Raw genomic sequence first — 8,260 nt, forward strand, 5'->3', positions numbered from 1 at the left:
ATTAATCAGAGTAAAAAATGAAAGGAAAAATGAAAATACCACCCATAGTGAGACCTTAAAAACAGAGGTGAATAAACAAATTAAAGAGGTGACCGAGAAGGTTGAATGAAATATAGGACAGGAAGCCTTACAAAAAATTAGAAATGAATGGCAAATAAAAAATAAAAAAAACATTCAAAGAAATAGCCCAACAACAAATGCAGGAAAATACTAAAGACACAGTTATTCCAGTAATTACAGAGAAAGAAAATTGGTTTAGAGGTACAGTAGACAAAAAGAAGTGCATAGTAGTATATGGTATAAAGTAAAAACATAACCTAGTTAGGCATTTGAGAGAAAAAGAAGAAAAGGAATCAACAAGAAACATTCTGAAAGCAGTACAAGACGAAGAGCAAGAATTAGAAAAGGAAACAGAAGTGCATAGAATGGGACAATACTCAAAAGAAAAGAAATCGACCTCTAAGGGTCAAGTTAAGGTTGTAATTGGTAGCAGAAATATTAGCAGAAGCAGGAAGGTTGAGAAATAGTGAAAACTATAAAAATATATGGATGAAAAATGAACGATGAGGAAAAAGAGAGAAGACACTAAAAAGTGAAACTAGAAAAAAAAAAAAAAACGAGAAAAGAACGGGGAACAAAAAGAACGAACTCTATTGGAGAGTACTAGACATGAGGCTAAGAATATGGTATATTAGAAAAAAAAACAGTAGTCGATCTGATCATAGGATAAAATGGATTAAATGATTATCTGTCAAAAAGAAAGAAAAAAAAAACAGATATATTGGGAATTGTGGAGACGAAATTAAGGGGTTCACTACCACCAAATAGTGTTGGACAAGGATTATATAATTACTGGATAAAAAAATAGAGAGGAGAAAATAGTGTTGAAATGATTATGATAAAAGTTGAAAATAGTGACATGAAATGTAGAAAGTTTATGATGACTTATGTACCTCCAAAACGGGTTATTAGAAAAAGAGTGATTATTCTAAAATGTTAGAAGATACAAGACATTCATTAAATGAGACGCTGAAGGACGGAGGGAACGTAGTACTTATGAGTGATTTTAACTGCAAAGAAGTATGTTGGAAAGAGATGACTTTTGGGGAAATATATAATTTGACATGACTATAGAATATACAATGACACAATGGGTAAAAGAAAATACCATATATAGAAGTAATGAAGAATCGTTGATACTAGACCTAATACTCATATCAGATCCTGAAATTGTGGATAAAATTGAATATAAGAGATCAATTGGGAAAAGTGATCATATACAGAAAAGAAAGGCTGATGTATAACGAAACTGACTTTGGAAAACTTATTTTTTTTTTAAAGCGAATTGGGAAAAATATCTACAATAAAGAGACACAAGTGGAAGAGAAACGAATGATTTTGAAAGAAATCTACAACGAAGGAGTGGATAAATATGTACCAAGACAAAAACAGGAAAAGGTGTATATTAAGTGCTGGTATAACAGAAGGTGTAGTGAGGCGAAAGATAGAAGAGATAAAGCTTGGAAAAGATGGAGAAAAGATAAAAAACCTGGAAAGTGGCAAATATATATCAATCTAAGGAATGAATATGTAAAAGTGCGCAGGGAGGAAAAAAGAAACTATGAGAAAGACATAATAGAAAAATGTAAGGACCAACCAAAATTATTCTATAGATATGTGAACAGTAAACTAAAAAACAAACAGGAAATAGTAAAATTACGCCAAGGGGACATAGAATACACAGAAGATATAGAAATGGCTGAAGTCATGAACAAACACTTCAAGTCTGTGTTCACTAGAGAAAATATACAGTATGGGGATGAAAGAAGTGAAGTGAGATCCCCGCCCATGAGTGAAATAATTGTAACAAGAAAAGAAATAATGGACCAAATAATAAAACTTGATGTCAGGAAATCGCACGGCCCGGATGGAATTGCAAACTGGATACTAAAAGAATGTATAGATGAACTAATAGACAAAGTATATAAGGTAATAAGCTGCTCACTTAAAGAAGGAAAAATACCGGAAGACTGGAAAAATGCAAATATCGTACCAATATATAAAGGGGAACAAGGAAGACCCAACCAATTACAGACCGGTCTTCCTTACAAGTACAGTAGCCAAAATTTGTGAAAAAGTTATTAAGATAGATGGACAAAACATCTGGAGGAAAACAATATACTAAACCCAAGACAATTCGGATTTACTCGTAGACAGGGAAGGTCATGTGCCACAAATTTGATCTGTTTCTATTCAAGACTAATAGATATAGTACAAGAAGGAATGGTTGGACTGATTGTGCTTTCCTAGATTTACAAAAGCTTTTGATAATGTTCTACACAAAAAATGGTTAAGAAAACTGGAACCCATACGAGACATACAAGGAAAACTATTAAAATGGATGGAGGATTTGTTGCATGAAAGAAAAATGAGAGTGATGCTCAGGTATTAGAGTTCTACTTGGGATCAGTATTGGCTCCAATGATATTTGCTATTTATATAGATGACATGGATGAGGGTGTAGAATGTTGTATGAACTTTGCAGACGACGCAAAACTGATGAGGAAAGTAAGTAGAGAAAAGGATTGTGAGTCGCTACAGGGAGACCTAAATAGGGTTTGGGAATGGAGTCAGAAGTGGGAAGTGAACTCCAACATAAAGAAATGTAGTATAATGGAATTTGGAAAAAGTAAAGAAGAATGTCAGGACAATATAAAATTGGTACAAAAAAAGTAAAGAAAGTGAGTTCTGTAAAAGACCTGGGAGTGATTATCACAAATGATATGATACCTGATAAACAGATGAATAAAATTGTTGGAGAAACCTACAACTTGCTAAGATCAATAAAGGTGGCCTTTATCTACTTGGACGAAGAAATGGTAAAGAAAATACTAAACACACTGATAAGGCCAAAACTGGAGTATGCAGCGACATTATGGAAACCCAGTACTAAAAAGAATATAAAGAAAATTGAAAGAATTCAAAGAGCAATTACGAAGATGGCCCCAATACTTTCAAACTGTCATGTGAAGAGAGATTTTCAAAATTGGAATTACCGACTCTGGAACAAAGAAGAGAGAGAGGTGACCTATTGACCATCTATAGAATCATGAAATAAATGGAAGTCTTTGATAGAGAAGACTTACTAAATTGGGATAAAATATATACATGGGAATACGAAAAGAAACTCAAAAAGGACAGTTATAGAAGGGACCTGAAAAAGAACAGCTTTCAACACTGAGTGGTGGATGTCTGGAACAAACTGGACGAAACAATAGTGTGTGCAAAAACTATACATGAGTTTAAGAGCAAGCTAGATACTGCGAGATGCAAAGACCGGGCACCACGAGCGCAGCTCCCCCTCCCGTAAGATACAACTAGGTAAACACACACACACACACACACACACACACACACACACACACACACACACACACACACACACACACACACACACACACACACACACACACACACGACTCGGTGGCGCAGTTGGTAGAGCGCTGAACTGCTAGCATGGTGGTGCCCGTAGTACTTGGTTCGAATCCTGCCCAGGGCCGAAATTATTTCGGTACCGCTGCGCTTCGGGTCGTTACTCTGACTCTTGTGGGCGGGGAGTTGTGTGTGTGTGTGTGTGTGTGTGTGTGTAAGGTCATAGCATTACCCATAGATCGGACCTACGAGCTCTGAGCTCTCTTTCGGGAGGGAAATAGCTGTCGATCACGAGTCCAACACGTGATCCAAAGATCAAGTTAATACACACACACACACACACACACACACACACACACACACACACACACACACACACACACACACACACACACACACACACACACACACACACACACACACACACACACGTACAAAGGATTACAAAAGAAGAGCACGCAGATAGGAGACCTTTTCGTCCATAACTAGGTTGGAGGCGAAAAACAATAATAATAATGAATGAATGAATAAATAAATAAGTAAATAAATAAAACAAATAAATGGACAATGATAATAATAAACAAACAGATAAGTAATAATAATTTATGATAAGAAAACAGATAGATAATAAAAGATATATAAATTATTATAAAAGAATAGATACATACACGCACATACAAGCACACACACACATACACACGCACGAACACACACACACACACACACACACACACACACACACACACACACACACACACACACACACACACACACACACACACACACACACACACACACAGATGCACACGCACGCACGCACATACAGACACACAAAATGGATCCTGGGAAATTACTTTGTATACTAGAAAATATTGTTATTTGGGTTGATAGAACATGGTGGCTGATTTGGGTTGTGTATCTGTGGGGTGGTGAATCTGAACTTGATAAATTTTTATTCATTTAGTTGGGCCTGGTGGGGACAATGAAGTCTAGGAGACTTACATAAGGTTTGGTATTAACGTGTGTGCTTGGTATCAATTATTTTTTTCTCTTATTTCAAGCTTTGGGGCTGCATGCTCACCAATGTATATTCTGGATATGAAGATTTATTTAGGTTGTTTGGGAGATTGTTCTAGGCTGGAGAGTTCACTGATATTGTGAGAATTTTATACTCCACATCTCGATGCATGTCTTCCTGAGGACGGACGCTCGCACACCACCGCTCACCCTTCCCTACACTGGCCCCCATCTTGTCCTTGAACGTAAGGACAAGACGTTCCGCATCTCTATCTCCGGCAGGCCAGAATGGGTCTCCATCGACCGCCTAAAACCGGAACACCTCATCATTACGCCCATCAAATTCTCACGTGCAGGACGCCCTCTGAAGCCAAGGCAATTTTGAGAGGTGAATATTGTACAAACCACTATAACCACGTGGCCTGGAACGCACGTTGTGTTACCCACAAGGGTAGACCTAGCGCAGCTTTGACGGTGCGACCCTGCTTGACCCGACCTAACCTAATTCAGTGCAATCATGTAATTACGCACCACGGGTGACTACCCACGAGGTATATATATCGACTCCTGGCCACATGTAAAATCAGTTCACGCTTGCCTTACAACAAAGAGGACGAATTCACCAAACCCCTTTCTCTTCTCACAGTAGCATCGCGCCTAGTCCACAGGCCACATAACCAACACCGACTCAGCAGAGGTCAGACGTCGCTATTCGCTCCAGCTCTCTCAACATCAATCTTCGCCGGCCGGGGCATCGGAGGAGACTTTTCTCCTTTGCTGTTGCCGGTCTGGCACAAGCCTGACCTCTTCGTTGACGTTGGCAAGCGGGCTTACACCTAAGACAAATACACACGTTTCCCAAGTCATGTAATTCTCTGCTTTCAGAGTTGTGCTTGGAAGAAAAGAGATATACATACTGTTTGCTCTTTTGCCACCAACACTTTCAGTTCCCTTCTCTCCTTAATTACTAGTTTTATTTCTGTTAACTGTTCCTTCTATGAAATCTTATTTCTTCATTCACTTTCAACTTTCTTCACTTTCTTTTCATCATTGTATAATTGTAAGTCACTTATCTGTAGGCCCCATGGCTTTTTCGTCCTACTTAGTCAAGTACTACCACGTAGTATCAGTATGGGGTGAATTAAACGTAAATTTTCTCTTCATTTCTTCCAAATAATATTACACTTCTACAACTTAAATTGATTAAGTACACCAAAGGACTCCCGCCTGGAATCTTTATTACACTCACCAAGCCAAGTCTGCTTCGACGTCACTATTTAATTCATCGAATAACTTTGACCGTTACAAATAAGTGCCACCCTTTAAGGGCGTGACTTTACTTCCGTGCACCAATAATTTCTCTCCTCCTCCACCCCTTTCTCCAATCAGAAAGACTGTTATACTGTCTTAAGCAATACTGCTTACGCAAGTAATCTTGTCACGAAGCGAAGTGGCTTTGGTGTTAACAATTCGTAACATCAGCACCCACATCGATACCCTAGCTTATGTTTACAAATATTAGGCGGTGAGCGAGAATATGCAACTCTGCAACTCCGTAGCGGCCATTGTTTTCAAAATATCTAAGTCGTAAAATGAATTTCTCGACACCTATCTCTCTATCTACCTACTTGTCTACTTTAATCTACCAGCCTCTTACACATACTCTCTCGCGGGCTTAACAGAGGTCGATCCTCACCCTTTAATCAAACTCTCAGTTAGCTCCCATAACGCTTCGCCGGCTGGTCGTAGGGGAGGATGTGCCCGACCTCTCCTGTCCACCGTCCCGCACACGCCTGGCCTCTTTGCTGTCGCTGGCGGGCGGGTTTACACTTCCGACAAATACACACATTTTCCGAGTCATGTAATTCTCTGCTTTCAGAGTTGTGCTTGGAAGTTAAGAGATAAAACAACACTCACCCGCCTGCCCCCCTCGCACTGCCACCGGATCTTCTCTCTTGACGACGCTTCGGATACCGCCCATTGTCTCACCTGGGGTTAATCAGGAACGCTCAAGCCTCATCTGGGGTTAATCAGGAATGCTTAAGCCTCACCTGGGGTCAATCAAGAACGCTGAAGCCTCACCTAGGGTCAATCAGGAACGCTCATGCCTCACCTGGGGTTAATCAGGAACGCGCTACCTAGCTTAGAGTTAATCAGCAACGCCACATGCGGAAAATGAACTCTACTCACTTCTTGTAAGATACATACACACACCTCTCACGAACATACCCACGCCCCACGCACAAATATCTACACGTACTTTTTCTTCGACTAAAATTCGCTTCCTTTCTAACTTTCTCTTATACTACATCTTCTTAGTTCAGTTTACCCCCCTCCCCACTAAAGATTTTTTCCGTTTTTCAACTTTACTCTACTACTACGTCTCCTACCATTTTCTCAACTTTTGGTCATTCTAATCGCAGGCGTCGGCGCCGCCGTCCAAGTTCCCTGCCCGCTTATCCCGAGCCACCACCATCAACCGTTCCTTAATCTTCCACGAAAAAGCGCTTATTGGCAATAGCCCTCTTTTATACACTATTATCTTTTTCATTTTCTTAAAGACATTCTTCCCCTCCCACACAAACCGATCCCGCGCGAGCGATTGGTCTATCCTAGCTAGTCCATAGTCCATAGTTTACGCTTGCCTTACAATAAAGAAGACGAATTCACCAAAACCTCTTTCTCTTCTCACAGTAGTATCGCTACATGCTCACGACACTGTACAGAGCATACTAAGAGACCAAACGTATTTGAGATGTAGTGCTTAAGGAATATGTAAATATGTTACAAGGATAGACAGTATTAGAAATGAGGAGGTGAGACGGAGAGCAGGGATGGGAAAAGACTTGGCAAAGTCAAAGAATGAGTAGATGATTTGGGCACATGGAAAGAACGAGTAAAGAAACATTAACATAGATTGTGGAAAGTGGAGATAGATAAAGGGAATTTGAGGAAAAGACCAAGAATGAGGTGGATTGATGGAGGTAAAAGGGGCACCAAATACAAGGAGAATGTCAGTCGAGCACAGAAGGGAGATCCAATAGATAGATGTGAATGGAGAACGTTCGTGAATGTATGTGGAAATGACAAGGCTCTCTCTCTTTTTTTTTCTTTTCTTTTTTACTGCACTGCATATTTTTCGGGTGTGGGGAGGAGGTCGCCACGTAATGAAGCAATAGGAGTAATGAATAGCGGTAGCTTAATGAAGCTTAAGCAGTCAGATCCTGCTGTGGAAGTGTTGTGTCTTGATGCATTGTCTCTGACCCCAATAGTTGGTAGGGGTCAAGGATAAATCTTCATCCACAAGGTGGTAAGATAGGAGGGACAGCGTATGGCTTTTTGGATAAGTTTTTGGATGGGGATGGGGTTAATGTAAGGCTGGGTTATGTTTTGACTAAGCAATCACGCTTTGAAGGTGGAAAAGTTCTTTTTGTATATGTATGGAATAAGTTCTGTGAGTATTTTCAAACTAGATACTAATGGGATGAAAAATATCCTCAAGCTGTCAAGATTTAGGCTAGAAGTAGGTGGGACAAGTTTTTCCAACCACGTCGTCAACGAACAGAATAAACTTCCAGCCAAGGCAATTCAATGTAATACATTTTAATTTTTTAAGTTCATTTGGGTAAGCATCTAATCAATTATTTCACACAACCTCGTTATGGACCAAAAGGTCTCCTGTCAGCATGTTTTATTACTAGTTATTGTAGATCATCATCATCATAATTAGACGGTTGAATAGACTAGTAAGTGAGTAAGTTTCTTACACATATTACGCCTTTTTCAGTAAAATCTTCTTGGACTACAGATC

General features: G+C 39.5%; 1 protein-coding gene across 3 annotated transcripts in view; it reads left to right on the top strand.

Moving 5' to 3' along the window:
* LOC143019748 (uncharacterized) overlaps positions 1-8,260 on the top strand; it is a 51,099-nt gene that overhangs the window by 27,013 nt on the left and 15,826 nt on the right. For 2 of the 3 annotated variants that reach the window (XM_076175721.1, XM_076175723.1), the window contains exon 2: positions 8,237-8,260. The gene's annotated coding sequence lies outside the window, so the exon portion shown is untranslated. Of the gene's footprint in view, positions 1-4,503; positions 4,838-8,236 lie in introns of those variants that run through there. The other variant, XM_076175720.1, reaches the window with a different exon arrangement.

The sequence above is a fragment of the Oratosquilla oratoria genome, chromosome 38, assembly GCF_046742065.1.
Source record: "Oratosquilla oratoria isolate Oo_2021 chromosome 38, ASM4674206v1, whole genome shotgun sequence".
In the NCBI taxonomy this organism is placed as follows: Eukaryota; Metazoa; Arthropoda; class Malacostraca; order Stomatopoda; family Squillidae; genus Oratosquilla; species Oratosquilla oratoria.